We start from the raw sequence: 14971 nt of genomic DNA, 5'->3' as shown, positions 1-14971 counted from the left end.
GAAATTCGTCAGAGTATGCACCAAGATTCGTCAGAAAATCTGTAAAAATTTCTGACGAATTTTGCCCCAAGACCAAATAGAATTCATAGGATTATCTACAGATTTCTCGGCAGTTTTTCGGCAGAGGTGTAGATATTTTCTGCAGAAATCTCAAAGATATCTGACGAAATTATTTGACGGGTGGTCTTTGCGGAGCTGATTCTATTATTTTAACCGTCACTGTATATTAATTGGCTCTTTGATCGGACTTCAACCATAACTGAATCCTTAACCATAACTGAATATGTGAGGACGCGTGATTCCCGGTTCTTGGAATGGTGCAATGGGGGCTCCTTTCCGGGCGGCTAAAGAGGAAGGGTAGTCCAACATGTTCCGGTGTTGGGGTTTGTAGCATTTGTGCTACAGTATATGGATGAAATATCTATCTAGGTAATCTGTACTACATCGAGAAATCGAGCAACTTTCGAGCAATCCCAAAACACATGATTTTGGAGGGGGAGTGGATGGGTAAGCGGAAAATAAGCCGCTTCTTAATAGTTCAAGGGTCAGTCGACTTATGGGGGGTTCCTCGAAGGTCTCAAGTCTCTATCTCTAACCGTTTTGCTCCTATGCGTGGTAACGGCCAGACGGTCAAAAGTACAAACAGCATGACATCATTTTTCAGTAATCGCCTGGAACATTAACCCATTCAGTCAATGTACTGGAAATACTTGAGATAGAATGTTCATATTTTGGAATTATTTCCTTACTGATTAATAGATGATTTTTTTGAAGAGAAAAATTTTTATCTCATATGGAGGCGCGGGGAGCCGCCCTCAAACACGCATCTTAACGGTCACTGAATTTAAATTCTGTACACTAATTTACTTCAAACTTTATTGATTTAGATAGAGTAACTATCCAAGAAAACAAATTGGCAACCAGAATTCTATTCAGGAAAGAGGACGAGGGCCAATTTCAACAAATTCGACGGTATGTCGAATTTTCCGTCCGCCATTTTCAGCAAAAATTTTACATGGCTTCCCGCGAAGCGAGAAAAGAACAACAAAAAGTATTTCCATCTCTGTCGGACTATGTTTTCAAGTAATTGAAGGACTAAAGTAACTAAAAATCCATTCTTGACAGCAAATTCGAATATCTGTTGCCCAGGAATAAATCATCTAAAATCACTCAATTTGCGTATGATGTATAATACCATGGTAAGGAATGGGTTAAAATAAACAGTGTGACGTCAAAAATCCCTAAACTTAAGCTTTCCAAAATTCTACAAAAGTATGGCTCGATCGATCTTACAAGTATCTCACGCTGTTCGTATTCAAATTTAAAATTTAAATTAAATTAAGAGATGGAAATTTGGATTTTATGAAATTTTCTTGAAACAAAAGATATGCCGGAAGCATTATATTATTTTAATTAGGTTCAACTCAAAGTTGAGAAGAATATTGTACATTCTACAATCAATGCGCTCTCTTTGTTATTTTGCAAGAGACTTCTTTTAACAATACAGGCTAGTAGAAAGTACAATGAATTATTTGTCAGAGTATATTGTACTTTAAAAATCATCTATTCATCTATAACTTTTCGAATTAATTGCTAAATTCAAATGGCTCAAATGAAATGGTGTTGATGTCAATTTGATTTTAATCATTTCATTTCTAGTGCAATTAATTTTCTTTGTCACCAACAACCAAATTACCTCCCCAAGTAGAATTTTCCCCTTTTGGTTGCGCATGTACAGAGGCTAGATTTTGAGAATCAACCACCTTTTCTCCCCTTTATATTCTATGAAATTTCAATTTCTCAACAGTTGGTTGTTGGCAGTCACTCGGTATTGTTGATTTGTGTGTCTGCTGAAGAAATTGCGGGTGAAATTGAGTTGTTCGACACGTAAATGTTAATTTCAGTAATTTTCTTAGGGGAAAAGGGTTCTGTGTTAAGCACTGTAGAATGAATGCTTCCTTCTTAATTTGAGGATTGCATGAAGAAGTTGCCGTGTGATTCAATATGAAGTGAATAGGCATAAGAAGTTTGCGAAATAAATTGGTGATATCGATCGAAAGTTGAAAGTGAAAGTTCTATATGTGTTAGAAATTATTTGTGGGTTATAATTTGAAGAAAGAAAAAAAAAGATTGCGCAATAACTTATACCGAAAATGTATGAGAATGATGGAAGGAAATTTCTAATTAGCGTGGAAACTTTACTAATTGATGACTCTTATGTTTTACTTTAGAAACACTTGTATTAAAAATTCATATTGTTTACTTTACTGAGAGCAGCGTAATACGCATTTCAGAGTAGAAAATTATTTCCATTACTAAAATTTTTAAATTTAAAAAGAAATCTGCAGCGATATGAAGTAGAATTGATGCATTACCTATGACCTCTTTGCAAGATATCTTCAATTTGTTTCACAAGATGATCTCTAAGAGCAATAAAACTTAGAATGAGAGAAGATCAAATATTTTTAATTTTCTGGTTTTTCGAAATCATATTGTAAGGAAAATTGAGGATTTTTGCAAGAAAGCCATAGGTATGGGAAAGACCATAAGTAACGCCACAAAATCTGATCTAAATGCATATTCCACACCTAATTTCTTTAGTGACCTTATATTTTGTGAGATTCTAGACACTATGTCACGTGGTTTAACCTCATCTAAGTTGTAATAATAATGTTAAAGGTTTTTTTTTATATTTTTTAATTCCAAATTCGAAAAGCCAGATTGTGATCCTATACAAGCCATTGCAAGAAGAGAAAGCTAGTTGCAAAAAGATCATGAAATCGATCGCATTTTCCTTCATTTAAAAAATCCAATAATTCATTCTTTCCTTAATGTATAAAAATTATTCAAATTAAATTGAATCGAATTAAGAATCAAAGAAAATTCTAGGGAGGTTGGTGAGCTTAGTTCCAAGGTCCCAAATTTTACCGAAAATTTGGAAGACTTAGAAAACGATACTTATTTACCTTTAAGCCTCAGTCTCAGAAATTTATGCTAAAATAGGGGAAAGGACTCTTCCTTCGAACGTTCATGCCTACGAATATCATGATTTTTTTTTACTTTTCCTAAGATACTTACACATGATTATCAATAATTGAGTATAAGCTAACTAATATTTAATGGAAATGTGTAAGTTTCTTAGGAAAAATAAAAGAAAATTGACATTATTCGAAGGTATGAATTTTCGAAGGGAGAGCACTTTCTCCTACTAGTTTTAGTGTACTGAAAAGAATTTATGAAACCTTTAATATTTGTTTTAATAATTGCGGATTTTTTGTTGATAAAGTTTAAGGCTAATTAACAATTTTAACTGTTCGAGCTCTATGAGAGAGCAGTTTCCACAATCCAATTTTTTTTCCAACTTTTCATAATTCTGGTCTGTTAACGGTAAGAAATATCGACTTTCGATCTTCGGAGACATCTCCACAAGTCAATATTCTCGAGCGAGAACATGTTTTTTGACTCACTTAAATTTTTAAAATATTTCTACTGGTTTGTTGGCATAAGACGGCTTATCATGTGATAAGATCTTCCTTTTATAAAAATTGAGAAATGCAATTATTATTAATTGTGTAGTGTAGCCTCGTGGTGGAAGGATCAGTCAGTCACCGGGGACTGTCCAGCAGCACCGATTTAGTTCCGATTAGAGCTCTAAATACGCGTGGAGGTGCCTTTCTTTTTCCCAGAAATGTCATAAAAGAGTTAAGAATTCGCATTAGACAATTCAAAATTTAGAGATCGGAGAGAACACCAAGCCTAGTCTTGATTTAACCAAGGCTTTGTTTTCAAATTTAATCAGAATTTATAGGCCTTTGACTTAAATCCAGACTTCACAAAATAGGTTGAGAAACACACTCCTTAAATAGATTCCTAGATTAGATTCAATCGAGGAATATGGAAAGAATATTAAGTGTTCAAAGTCAAAGTGTCAGCGAAACCCAAAAGTCTTCCGAAAAAAATTTATATTTTCGAAAGTCGTTTATGCGTAGGGCATGGCTTTCCTGAGTAGAGAAAGGTGGTCGGCTTTTGAATGTAATTAGCCTTTAAATATTTCAATATTTTTCTTTTTTTTCTAAAACAAAAAATTTATTTTATTGATAGAATAATAATAATTGATTATTATAATAGAATAGAAAAGAACGAAACATTCGGAATATTCAAAAACTGATGACATTAAAAGGCTGACCACTTTCCCTTATCGAGCATATACCAATTTTTGCCCGACTGTATCACGAAAATCTTATGGAATTTTCAGCGTAATAGAAAACTCATACATAATTCTACCTGAAAGAAATTAGGATTCATGAAATTTTGGAAACATTCTGTTTTTTTATAAATCATCTTCAATCTTTATTCTTAAATCTTCTTCAAGAGTTTGGGCGATAGACAAAAGAAAATACAAGAAAAGAGAAACTTTCCAGAAATATTAAACTCATCACCAAGATTCCTATTTCCAAAAGTTTAATCCTTTAATGCTGAGATGCTTTTTACTGACCGAAAATCAGCAATAAAAATGAAACCAATAAACAAAATCAATTCAACGTTTTACAAACTTTGAAAATTCAGCAGACGCTGATTCAGTATTTTCCTTTACATGTATGGAAGATTGGAACCTATATAGCCCGTAACCTTTAATGAGGTTTTCTGAAAATATCAATGATCGATAATTTTCGTTCTTATGAAAATATTATGTATTCATTAATGCGGTAATTTCCTACATAGCAAATAGCTAGGAATTATATATACATAATCTAGATGTATCCTCGATTCCTACAACTTTCCATTTTACGATTACTTACAAACATTAGAAAAAAAAAACTTTAAACAGGCAGGAAAAATTATTTTCTCTATGGGTCACCGGTGACCCGTCGTCCTTCGTCCATCGTCCTTAAACGGTTAAATAATAAATTTTTTACGAGCCAGTAAAAAAACGGTTATGAATCGAAATTTCATTCTTAATCCAAAATTAAATATATAAAATAGTAAGGGAAGCCTTTCAGGTTTCGCACACACTTTGGCTTCGAATATTTCATAAATTTCCATTTTTTTTTTCAATATTTCTTATCTATTTATAGCAACATATGTAGCTAGTCTTAAGTCACACATTTCTTGAAAAACATAGGAAAAATATTAAATGTTCGAAGATAAAGTATTTGCAAATGCGAAGCTTGAAAGCCTTCGTCACAGATTTAGGTGGTGCGTTTTGGATTTGGGAAGTTATTTTGTGAAAGCTGAATTTTTTGAAAGGTCTTTAAATCCTGAATAAATTTAAACTGAACTGATTTTAAATGGTTGTGACGCCTGAATTGATCCAATAGTGAGTTGAACCGTAAAGTAAAATCAAAATTCAAATTATATATCACAATATTTTCATTGATGAAGATATTCTTTACGAAGGATAAACTGTTATTTCTGACACACTTTTAGACCAAGAATAATTAACTTAATCAAAATTCATATTCCTTTCCCTCCTGAGAGTATTACTAAGTATGTCGATCGCATCCTTTTACATTTCAATCCAAATTGAATTTGTTGTGATGCTCATGAGAAGAAGAAGTGTAAGAGTGCCCTCCTTCCGCAATTATACCTTAATTAAAAAATGTATTAATCAAATTTATTTTAAACTTGAGGAGAATATTGTACATCTTACTGACAATCGCTTAGTGATTATCGCAACAAATTCGATTTCGAGTTGAGTCGACTTAGAAGATTTACTTTCAGGATTTTTTCCTAATCGTAAGTGGTTCTGGAGCCATTGTACACAATTTTAACAAAAATACGTTTTTCAGAGGCTTTTCAATCTTTATCTTGAAAAATCGTTATTAGGAATGCTTCATCGTTATTCCGTTCGATCGAGAAAGTCCGTCGTCACAAAGACTCTTCAAGCTAACAGTACCCATTAATGTTCAGTTCGGGTGGTGATTCTTTTAGTACCTCAGAAATTATTTAAATTGAATTCTGATCAATTAGGGGAAAGCGAGCTACCTTCGGACACTTAAGCTTCGAATAATTCAATCTTTTTCTATGTTCCTGATAAATTGGCCCCTTGGCTCTTTTCAAGAAATTTGATACCTTCGGACTAGCTATTAAAATCATCATCATCATTATTTTCTTCTGATTATCCTATTGGGGTCGTGGGCCCATGAAATCAAGGGTCACCCCACGTCTGTCGAACCTCCGTCACTTCGCGAAGGTGTTCAGGTTCAATTCTAAGGCCTTTCAAGGAAAGATCCTGAATTTGATTCAGCTACCTTGTCCTAGGTCTTCCCAAAACTTCTAAAATATAATATTGCAATTGGCCAAATTCATTAAAAACATGTTGAAATGAATGAATTGTTCGATGCTTGAGTCGTCCGAAGGTATGGCGCTTTCCCCTATACCCTATTTATTGACCAAAATAGAATATTTGGCTGACCAAATATTTTTGTTCCATATTTGTATTTCTCTCTATGGAATTCGAGCAATACTAAAATTATGACGCCAGTTATTGTTCCTGGAAAATTAAAAACAATTTAATAAATTGAGTTGATGAGTTCTGGTGAAAAGCTCTATAAAACTTGAATTTTTCACAGAACAGAATAGGAGAAATGGCTTTGTTTGATTTCCATTTTCCTCACCTTGTTCTTGTATTATAAACACAACCTTTTATGTATTGTATGCGAAACAAGACAAAAAATCCTAACAAACCAACAAAAGGGTTGATAACTTTCCAACTTTATTTGGGGTGCAAAGTATTTTTACATTCTCCATCCACTATTTTCAATTTATTAAATTTAGTATTCTGTTAGAAAGTAGGGGGTGGCGCTTGAAGCTTCGAACAGACTTTGGCTTCGAACGCTTTATATTTTCCCCGTATTCCTTTAATGAATTTGACCTCATAACAATATATTTTAATATAGTAATATATTTAAAGAAATATGGGAAAATATGAAATGTCCGATGGTACAATATGTGCGAAGCCTGAAAACCTTCCCCTAAGAGCAATATATTTTTTAATGTTTTCAGTAGCAATTAACCTAAATCAGGTAATAGAGCTTTACTACCATAAAGTATAATCTCTTTTAAATAATCCTCTTATTTAGTACTTCAGTTTATGCAAATAATCCTTTTATCGATTCTCCTGGAAAATCTGTGTTATGCGTGCCATTCACAAAACTTATACACCCCTTCAAAAGTTTCCATCTTATACAACATAACTCTATATTAGTGGAGTATTGTGAGTTGTGTAAATCGATATTTGAATTTGTGTAAAACGACGGTCAGAGAAATAAATGAAAAGAAAACAGTTTGGATAAAAATAAAATTTCTATAACCAAAAATTCTTTTACAATATCTAAAAAAACGAAGAAGAAAAATGAGAAAAGTTATATGTAAAAGGCAAAATCCCCAAATGAGAAATGATATTCGAAAATGAGAACATTTTTTTTTTGCTCTATTCTTTTGCATGCAATGTAATTGCTGAAAATGCCACGAAATGAAAACTTTATGGATCATTTGTTTTATATGTATATATTGTGCTTCCTTTTCACGTCAAGATAGATTGTTGGTCATATACATAACAGAAGCATAGGACCAAGTATAAGACAAAGAACCATTAAATAGTGTTATTTCAAATGGGTAAAACCACGAAAATGGACTGTCGATATCATATTGATTTTTAGGTCTCGAAAAAAAAATTAGAGGAAGAAATTAACGTGTAATAATTATTCAAAAATTTGAAACACTTATTTATGGCGCGCCAAGTTGAAATAGGGAAAATTAGACCTCGTGCAGAGATCTTGATCTTTTATCCTCGTATATTTTATTGACCAATAGTTGTTTCCTTGGTGAAATAATTTCAAGGACATTTTCATTCACTATTGTCTTTCGAATACCCGTTATTCATAACATAATTGGGGGTGGAATATTTATGTAGCAATATAGTTTTTAGTTTCATATTCCCCTCAGTCCCAAACACAATTTTTTAATCGATTTATACAATATCATCGATATTCCAGACGGTCGCTCTATATTGATATGACAAACATATTTAATTCAAAAGGGCAAGTTCTTGCGCTATATACCTTGAACTGGTATTCATGGAACATATTGAAAGCTTTTAAAGGCTTACGTTATTCTAATGCATATGGGTTTATTTTTCCCAATTTAGGGATTTTAAATAAATTTTAATAACGTGCTTAAGTAAATGTCAGAGTGGAATTACCGTGGAATGCATTATGGCCTCTACACATTGGGAGCAATTTTTGTCAAAAATTGCTCTTTTGAAGGAAATTCCCTGAAGCGTTGTAGGGGGAAACGTCAAATTTCTGTCAAAAACGCAATTTTTGACGAAAATTGCTCCCAATGTGTAGACGCCTTTAGGGAAAATGATAGCATTACAATATTTAGCAGTAGGGGAGACTGGGGCAAAACTGGTCAAAACGCATATTTAATTCTTTCACGAGTTCTGAGAAAATTTAAACGTTTTATAATGCGCATATTTTTATAGAAAATTTACTGCTCTACAACATTGCAGAAGACTATTTTCCTCTATCTAGGAAAAAAATGTGATTTTCGAATAATTTTCTAAAAGTCGATTTTGTGGAGAATCTCAAAATTGCTGGGGCAAATTTTGACAGTCTTCACATAATTTGTGACATTTTATTCTCGCAAACGTTAAAAATATCCAATAGACATATTTTTATAGGAAATTTATTCCTCTACAACTTTGTCGAAGATAATTTTTCTCTATCTTAACGAGAAATGTGCTTAAATTGAGCTAATCAGTATTGATATTTTCTGTAAGCCAAATATTCCAAAAATAGGTCGCAAAATTTCAATATTTTTTTATTTTACATAATCCTTCCTCGAATCCCTTGAAACTTTATAAGTTTAAGAAGGTTCATGAAGGCTATAATAATAAAAATTTCAAGCCTCAGTCTCTTTTATTTTAGAAAATGGTATGAATATTGAAATTTTCGTTTTAACAAATTTTGCCCCAGTCTCCCCTACATAGAAAAGATTAAACTGTTGATATCTATTAGCTAAGTGGAAAAATTTTTAATTTTAAGGGAGCCTGGGGCAAATTGTGACTAAATACATATTTTATTTTCTTATACGATCTATTACCTAAGATCTGATACTTTTCTAATCGACGTATGTACTTCAAAGAATACAGGGAGTTCCGCTTTCAAAGAAACTCTTGGGACCGAAAAAATATTGCGAATTCAGTCCAGTGACACAGAAAAATTGCATACCCACAGGAGAAGTTTTTGAAATTAGCTACGGACTAATTTTACTAATTACTAATTTTTTTTACGGAGGGGATTTCAAAAATTATTTTACAAATGAGCTTCCAATAGTAGGCAATTCACATCAAATTCTTTCAATCCCTTTTCACTTAAGCCGAAACTCCCTGTAGAGAAATCTACTTTCTGTGACTCTGTGACACTTTCTGTGACTCATCGTACCCATATTTTAAAAACTAGAGGAAAGTGTCCGGGTTTTGAAGTATATAGTGGATTCACATTTATTCAGAAACATAGGAAAAATTTAGTCATTATGACCAGCGCCCAATAACTTTTGTTTGCAAACATGTTTTTAAAATTTCCCATGAGAATAAGCGAGATGACTAGATCTAGATCTCACTCACTCTCATTAAAATGTCGATAACATGTTTACTAAACAAGAGTTATTGTGCGTTGGGCATTATATATTGGTCTCACAAATGACATAACTTCATAATATAACTGCGTAAAAAGAAGTTAGTCGAACGTATTTGACCATTTTGAGTATGTTTTACATATGTGTCAAGAAACTTTTGGCCGATGAAAAATGTTAAACTTTGGGAAAACAATAATTTTAGATACGAAATAAAATTAGTTAATTGTTTTTAAAATACATAAAGGACTATACAACTTTACGTTATTATTTCACTAAAGTTTAGGATTCTAAAAAATTCCCAAAATATGATTCCCTAAAGAATAAGGATAATAATTACAGTCTAGGAAAATTTTTGCTACTTTCTTAAATTTATTATTATTAGTTGTATCCTTAAATTTTTCTCCTGAATATTATTTTCCTTATCTAATCGTTTGAAAAACATATTAGTTCTGAATTGAATTTGGTATTGAAAAAAATCAAAAAAGTACCAAACGTCCTAAATACTTCAATACTGCAACAAAAATTTGATGCAGGTTATTAATTAACCTCTATCCTATTTCAAAACTAATTGAGTGGTATTCTTTTACATTTGCCTTAGTATAGCTAACATGAAGAGAAGGGTTCAAAAGTACAGTGAAACTTGAGGGTGAAGTAACATTATATCTCGATTTCACGAACTAGTTAGGGTTATGCTTCCTCTTATGGGCTAATGCAATAAAGCAAAAATATTACAAATTTTTGCATATTATTTCATAATATCATTTATTATTAAAATCTGTGTCGTCAAAAATTCGTCAAAAAGTTGCCCTTAAAAGAAATTGACGTTCTGACTTACAATGATAGGGGAAAATTTCTTTGAAAAGCACTGATTTTAATTGCTCCTAGTTTGTAGACAGCTCTATAATAACTATTATATTATTCTTTATAAATTAGCCAAAATTTTATAAATTTTTTTAAAAGAAATTTTGAAGGATGTGAAAATCTGTAGATATTCCATATATGGCAACCCTAATCAATGAAATGTGCCTTGACAGCTGTCAAATAAAAATAAACTCAAGAAATCGTAAGATAAAGAAGAAAAAAGGTTAATTTTAATATAATTTCTTGACCTATTGAGTACCTTATCCTTTTCCTATATAAGACAGCCAAACTTCAGCCTGGTTTTAAGTGAGTTTCTAAGCCACAAAGTTTGACAGACAGAAATTGAGATAAAATTGACAAATCAATTTGACAAACTGACAAGGTTTTAATAATAGGGGAAATTTTCTTTAAAAAGCACTGTTTTAAATTGCTCCAGATGTATAGACAGCTTTATAATAACTATTCTCAACACGTAACAATTGTTCTCAACCATGAATTCTTAAGATTTTTTTTTCGTAAAGTTCATACAAATTAGCCAAAATTTGACGTATTTTTTTAAAGAAATTTTGAAGGGTGTGAAAATCTACAGATATTCTTATATGGCAACCCTAATCAATGAAATGTGTTTCGACAGCTGTCAAATAAAAACAAACTCAAGAAACTGTAAAAACCTAAAGACAAAAATTTTTTTTAATATAATTTCTTGACCTAATGAGTAATTTATCCTTTTTCTATATAAGACAGCCAAACTTCAGCCTGGTTTTAAGTGAGTTTCTAGGCCATAAAATTTTTTAGACTTTACATAAAACTGACAGATTTATTTGACAAACTGACAAGCTTTTGACAACGACAATAAAAATTTAGCAGCCAGTGTACCCTAATTAATTACCTTTAAAAACCTAATAATATTATCCCCATAGCAAAAGAGAGCGAAATAAGGAATCACAAGGAAAAATTCCTCGGAATTTTCCAGTATTTTTCCTTGGTAAATTCCAAGGAAATTCCCATGGATTTACAGTGTTTTTTTTTTGAGTGGAATATTTCCCAGGAAATTTACGTGGATTGAACATGGATTTTTCCACCAAAGAAAATGGAGAACAAAAAAAGCTGTCGCATACATCTCATATTTTCATTTCCCTATATTGAAAAAAATAGTAAATTTCACGAGAACTTTGATATATTTTATTAAATCAGCGATAACGAATTTACACTTTGGATAAGAAAAAGCTATTGTGCTAAAAAATTATTTTCTCAAAAAGAAAATACATTACATGAAATAAAACACCTATATTTTAGGTCCGCAGTCTGTTTAATGTTATCACTTCACTATTGTGACCAACGCACAATAACTTTTGTTTGTAAACATGTTTTCAAAATTTCCCATGAGAATGAGCGAGATGACTAGATCTAGATCTCATTCACTCTCATTGAAATGTCAAAAACATGTTTACTAAATAAAAGTTACTGTGCGTTGGGCATTATCTATACAAAACGTAGCGTAGCATAATAATTCGTAATATTATAATGTAACACAGAAATCACTAAGATCTTTGCATAAAAATTGCGAGCAAAATAATTCAATTCAATTTATTTTTATCTCTTTTCGTCTTTTTTTTTACCCCCTTCCCATGCGTCCATCGCAGTCTTAGCATTGATTCCAGCCTCCAGGACTAAACGATGGAAATGTCTCTTCGCAGGCTGTATGTTGTTTGTTACAATATCATCGTTACATTTGCATTGGGACTAGGCCAGGCAGAATTGAGAGAGGGAAAGACCACTTCCGAGCCAAAGGCTGTTTGGAAGAGTGGGTGATTTTTTGTTTTACATAAAAAAAAACTACAAAAAAAATGTCCAAGAACTACTAGCTAGTCAAACTAATCGTCACAATAAAATAAATAATTCATCTATTTTGTAGCGCCACAAACATATTCTAGCGGTAAAACGAAGAGACAAACGTGTGGAATTTTCTTAGAAATCTGTATGGAAAGGTAGTGGAATTTTCCGTGGAATTATTCCTTGCAGTTTCCCCAGGAAATAAGCAGGAATTTTCTTACAAGAAAGGGTGCGTGTTGCGATAAAATCCATGGAAAATCCATAGGAAAACTTCCGGAATACTCCATGGAAAATTCCAGCGGACATTTCACGTTTGATTTTCTATACAAAACTTTCATGGACTTCCATGGAAATTGACGTTGGATTTCCATTGTATGTTGTTCAAATTTTCCATAGCCTCTCCTAGGAAAAATTCCATGGAAGACTTTGCGTAAATTTAGCGTCAAATTCCATGGAATGAGCGGAATTTGGCGCAAAATTTCCAATGGAATTTCCGCGGAAGTTTGCTATGGGGATTCTATATTCTATGTGAGCAGTAAGTGGTAACTCTACCTTACGGATGATCCATATTGTTTTCCAATTTTCTCGGAAACGTGTGAAAAATTACGAATATTGTATGAGCGTCTGGGAAGCTCACAATTTCTAAATTCAGCCAATGAAAGCGGAGAAATATTGAAGGGATAAGTTTAAAATATATATCTGCATTTATTTCCATAAAGCACCAAATATATGTTACATATTTTTTTATTGAATTTCCACACGCAATAAATCTATTCACATTTAATTTTGGAAAGCGACAATGTAGTTCAAAATTGAAATGCGAAAATCACTTTTTCAATGTAATTGGAATTCTAAAAAGAATTCTCTATTTCTCTAAAATATATCAAAGTTTTGTGCACCCTTAAATCGAGTTTAATTCTTTTAATAATTTCTTAATTATTTATATTCCTTGAGGGGAGTAAATAGAAGTTCAATGTACATTATGTCGCATATTTCGGTCTTCGTTGTTTCTTTTTTATAATGATTTTAAAATCCAATTTTAAAGGAATTATTCATGCCAGCTATGTAATGTGATACATTCTGTATAGATATACGATAAAACATAACAAAAAAAATCCAAAGGAGGAAGAGAATCGTGAATACCTAAATTTATTACCATTTCTCCTCTCACAGCCTTTTCCTAAGTTTATTGCTTCCAATGAAGTGTAGCAATTTCTTATGATATCACCCAAGTTTCGTAAGAACTTTCCCGCACAAGAATATATTTGAATTTCTCTGAAGTGGTAAGATTCATGATGTATCACTTTTATGCCATATTTTCATTAATTATTGAAGGAATCATCCCAAAATTCAGTTCTATAGGGCAAATTTTCCATTTTCCGTACAATTCAAATGAATATGCCATTTTGTCTGTCTATTTGTGGCCTCAATAAAGTCCAAACCACCCTAAAAAGCCAAATAACTTAAAAGCCTTCATCTCGTATTACTTTGAAAGTTATTGATTAACCCCTATATAGTTTTATGTAATGTTAAAATATCTAAGCTTAATTGAGTTTTCTCACTAAGGAGTGTCCTCCATGTCATCAAAAGTTTACTTTTTCGAATCATTTCTTCAACCAGAAAGTCAATATTTTACCTATTTCCCATCCCTTTACTTTCATTCACAAACTTTTCGTGTTGGTTATATCCCTTTTCCCACATTCAAAACCATACAATCCCTTAGATAAATTAAAAGACTATGTAAATGTGACTCAAATCAATCTTTTATGGAGTAAAAATTAATTACTACGTTGAAATGATAAAAATTTCATGTGGAATTTTGTAATTACAAGCATTTATTGGTGAGGGTAAGATAAAGATTTATTCGCATTAAATGTTGGGAAATTTTGAAATTACTTCTCGCACAGAAAGCATCAGCAGCAACTTCTGTATGATGGTAGCTCTCACACAATTCTCATCATTTTCTGTCTCTATACATCAACTTTCTTTTTGGCCTCAACCCCCTAAGTCTATCGGAAAAATTATTTCCAGTCAAATACCTTTCTGTGCTGTAGGATTCACTTGGAAATGTGATGTAATTTCTTTTCTGGATCTTCTTCAGTGCTTTCTGAAGGCCAAAAAAGAAAATATGCCATATAAATTCTCATTTTGGAAGAAAAGCATTTGAGATCAATCACTTATTTAGATTTCTATAGTTTCTATAATTGCACCATAAATGCTAAGAATTGCACAATGAAAGGGGTGAAGAAATCAAAAAGAGTTCAAAACGTGCTCTAACTAGTTTTAATTTTAAGGTTCTTTTTAAGATAGGGGAAGGCTTTCACACTTTGCATACACTCTGGCTTCGAACTCATAATATTTTTTCCCATATTCATTTAATGAACCTGACCTAATTATGGCAATTCCAATAGACTCTTTAAGTCACAAATTTTCTGAAACAATTAGGTCAGACTCATTAAAGGAATAAAAGAAAAATATGAAGTGTTCGAAGTCAGAGGTGGAATAATAACTTTTCGACACTATCGAATCGATAGTATCGATAAACTAATAACTGTTGGATTAAGTGAATATCGACTTTTTACGCATTGTTGGGTAATTCATTGTGACATTCTTAACAGAATGTGACTATGTTGAT

General features: G+C 32.0%; 1 protein-coding gene across 2 annotated transcripts in view; it reads left to right on the top strand.

The window, feature by feature from the left end:
* The first annotated feature begins 1805 nt into the window (after positions 1–1805).
* The window catches only part of LOC129802082 (potassium voltage-gated channel subfamily KQT member 1-like), a 49720-nt gene continuing 36554 nt past the window's right edge, over positions 1806–14971 (top strand). The window contains exon 1 of one of the 2 annotated variants that reach the window (XR_008751753.1): positions 1806–2155. The gene's annotated coding sequence lies outside the window, so the exon portion shown is untranslated. The remainder of the gene's footprint in view (positions 2156–14971) is intronic. The other variant, XM_055847648.1, reaches the window with a different exon arrangement.

Source organism: Phlebotomus papatasi, chromosome 2, assembly GCF_024763615.1.
Source record: "Phlebotomus papatasi isolate M1 chromosome 2, Ppap_2.1, whole genome shotgun sequence".
Taxonomy (NCBI): Eukaryota; Metazoa; Arthropoda; class Insecta; order Diptera; family Psychodidae; genus Phlebotomus; species Phlebotomus papatasi.
The sequence above is the reverse complement of the archived record's forward strand: the minus strand, read 5'-3'. Positions and strand labels throughout refer to the sequence as shown.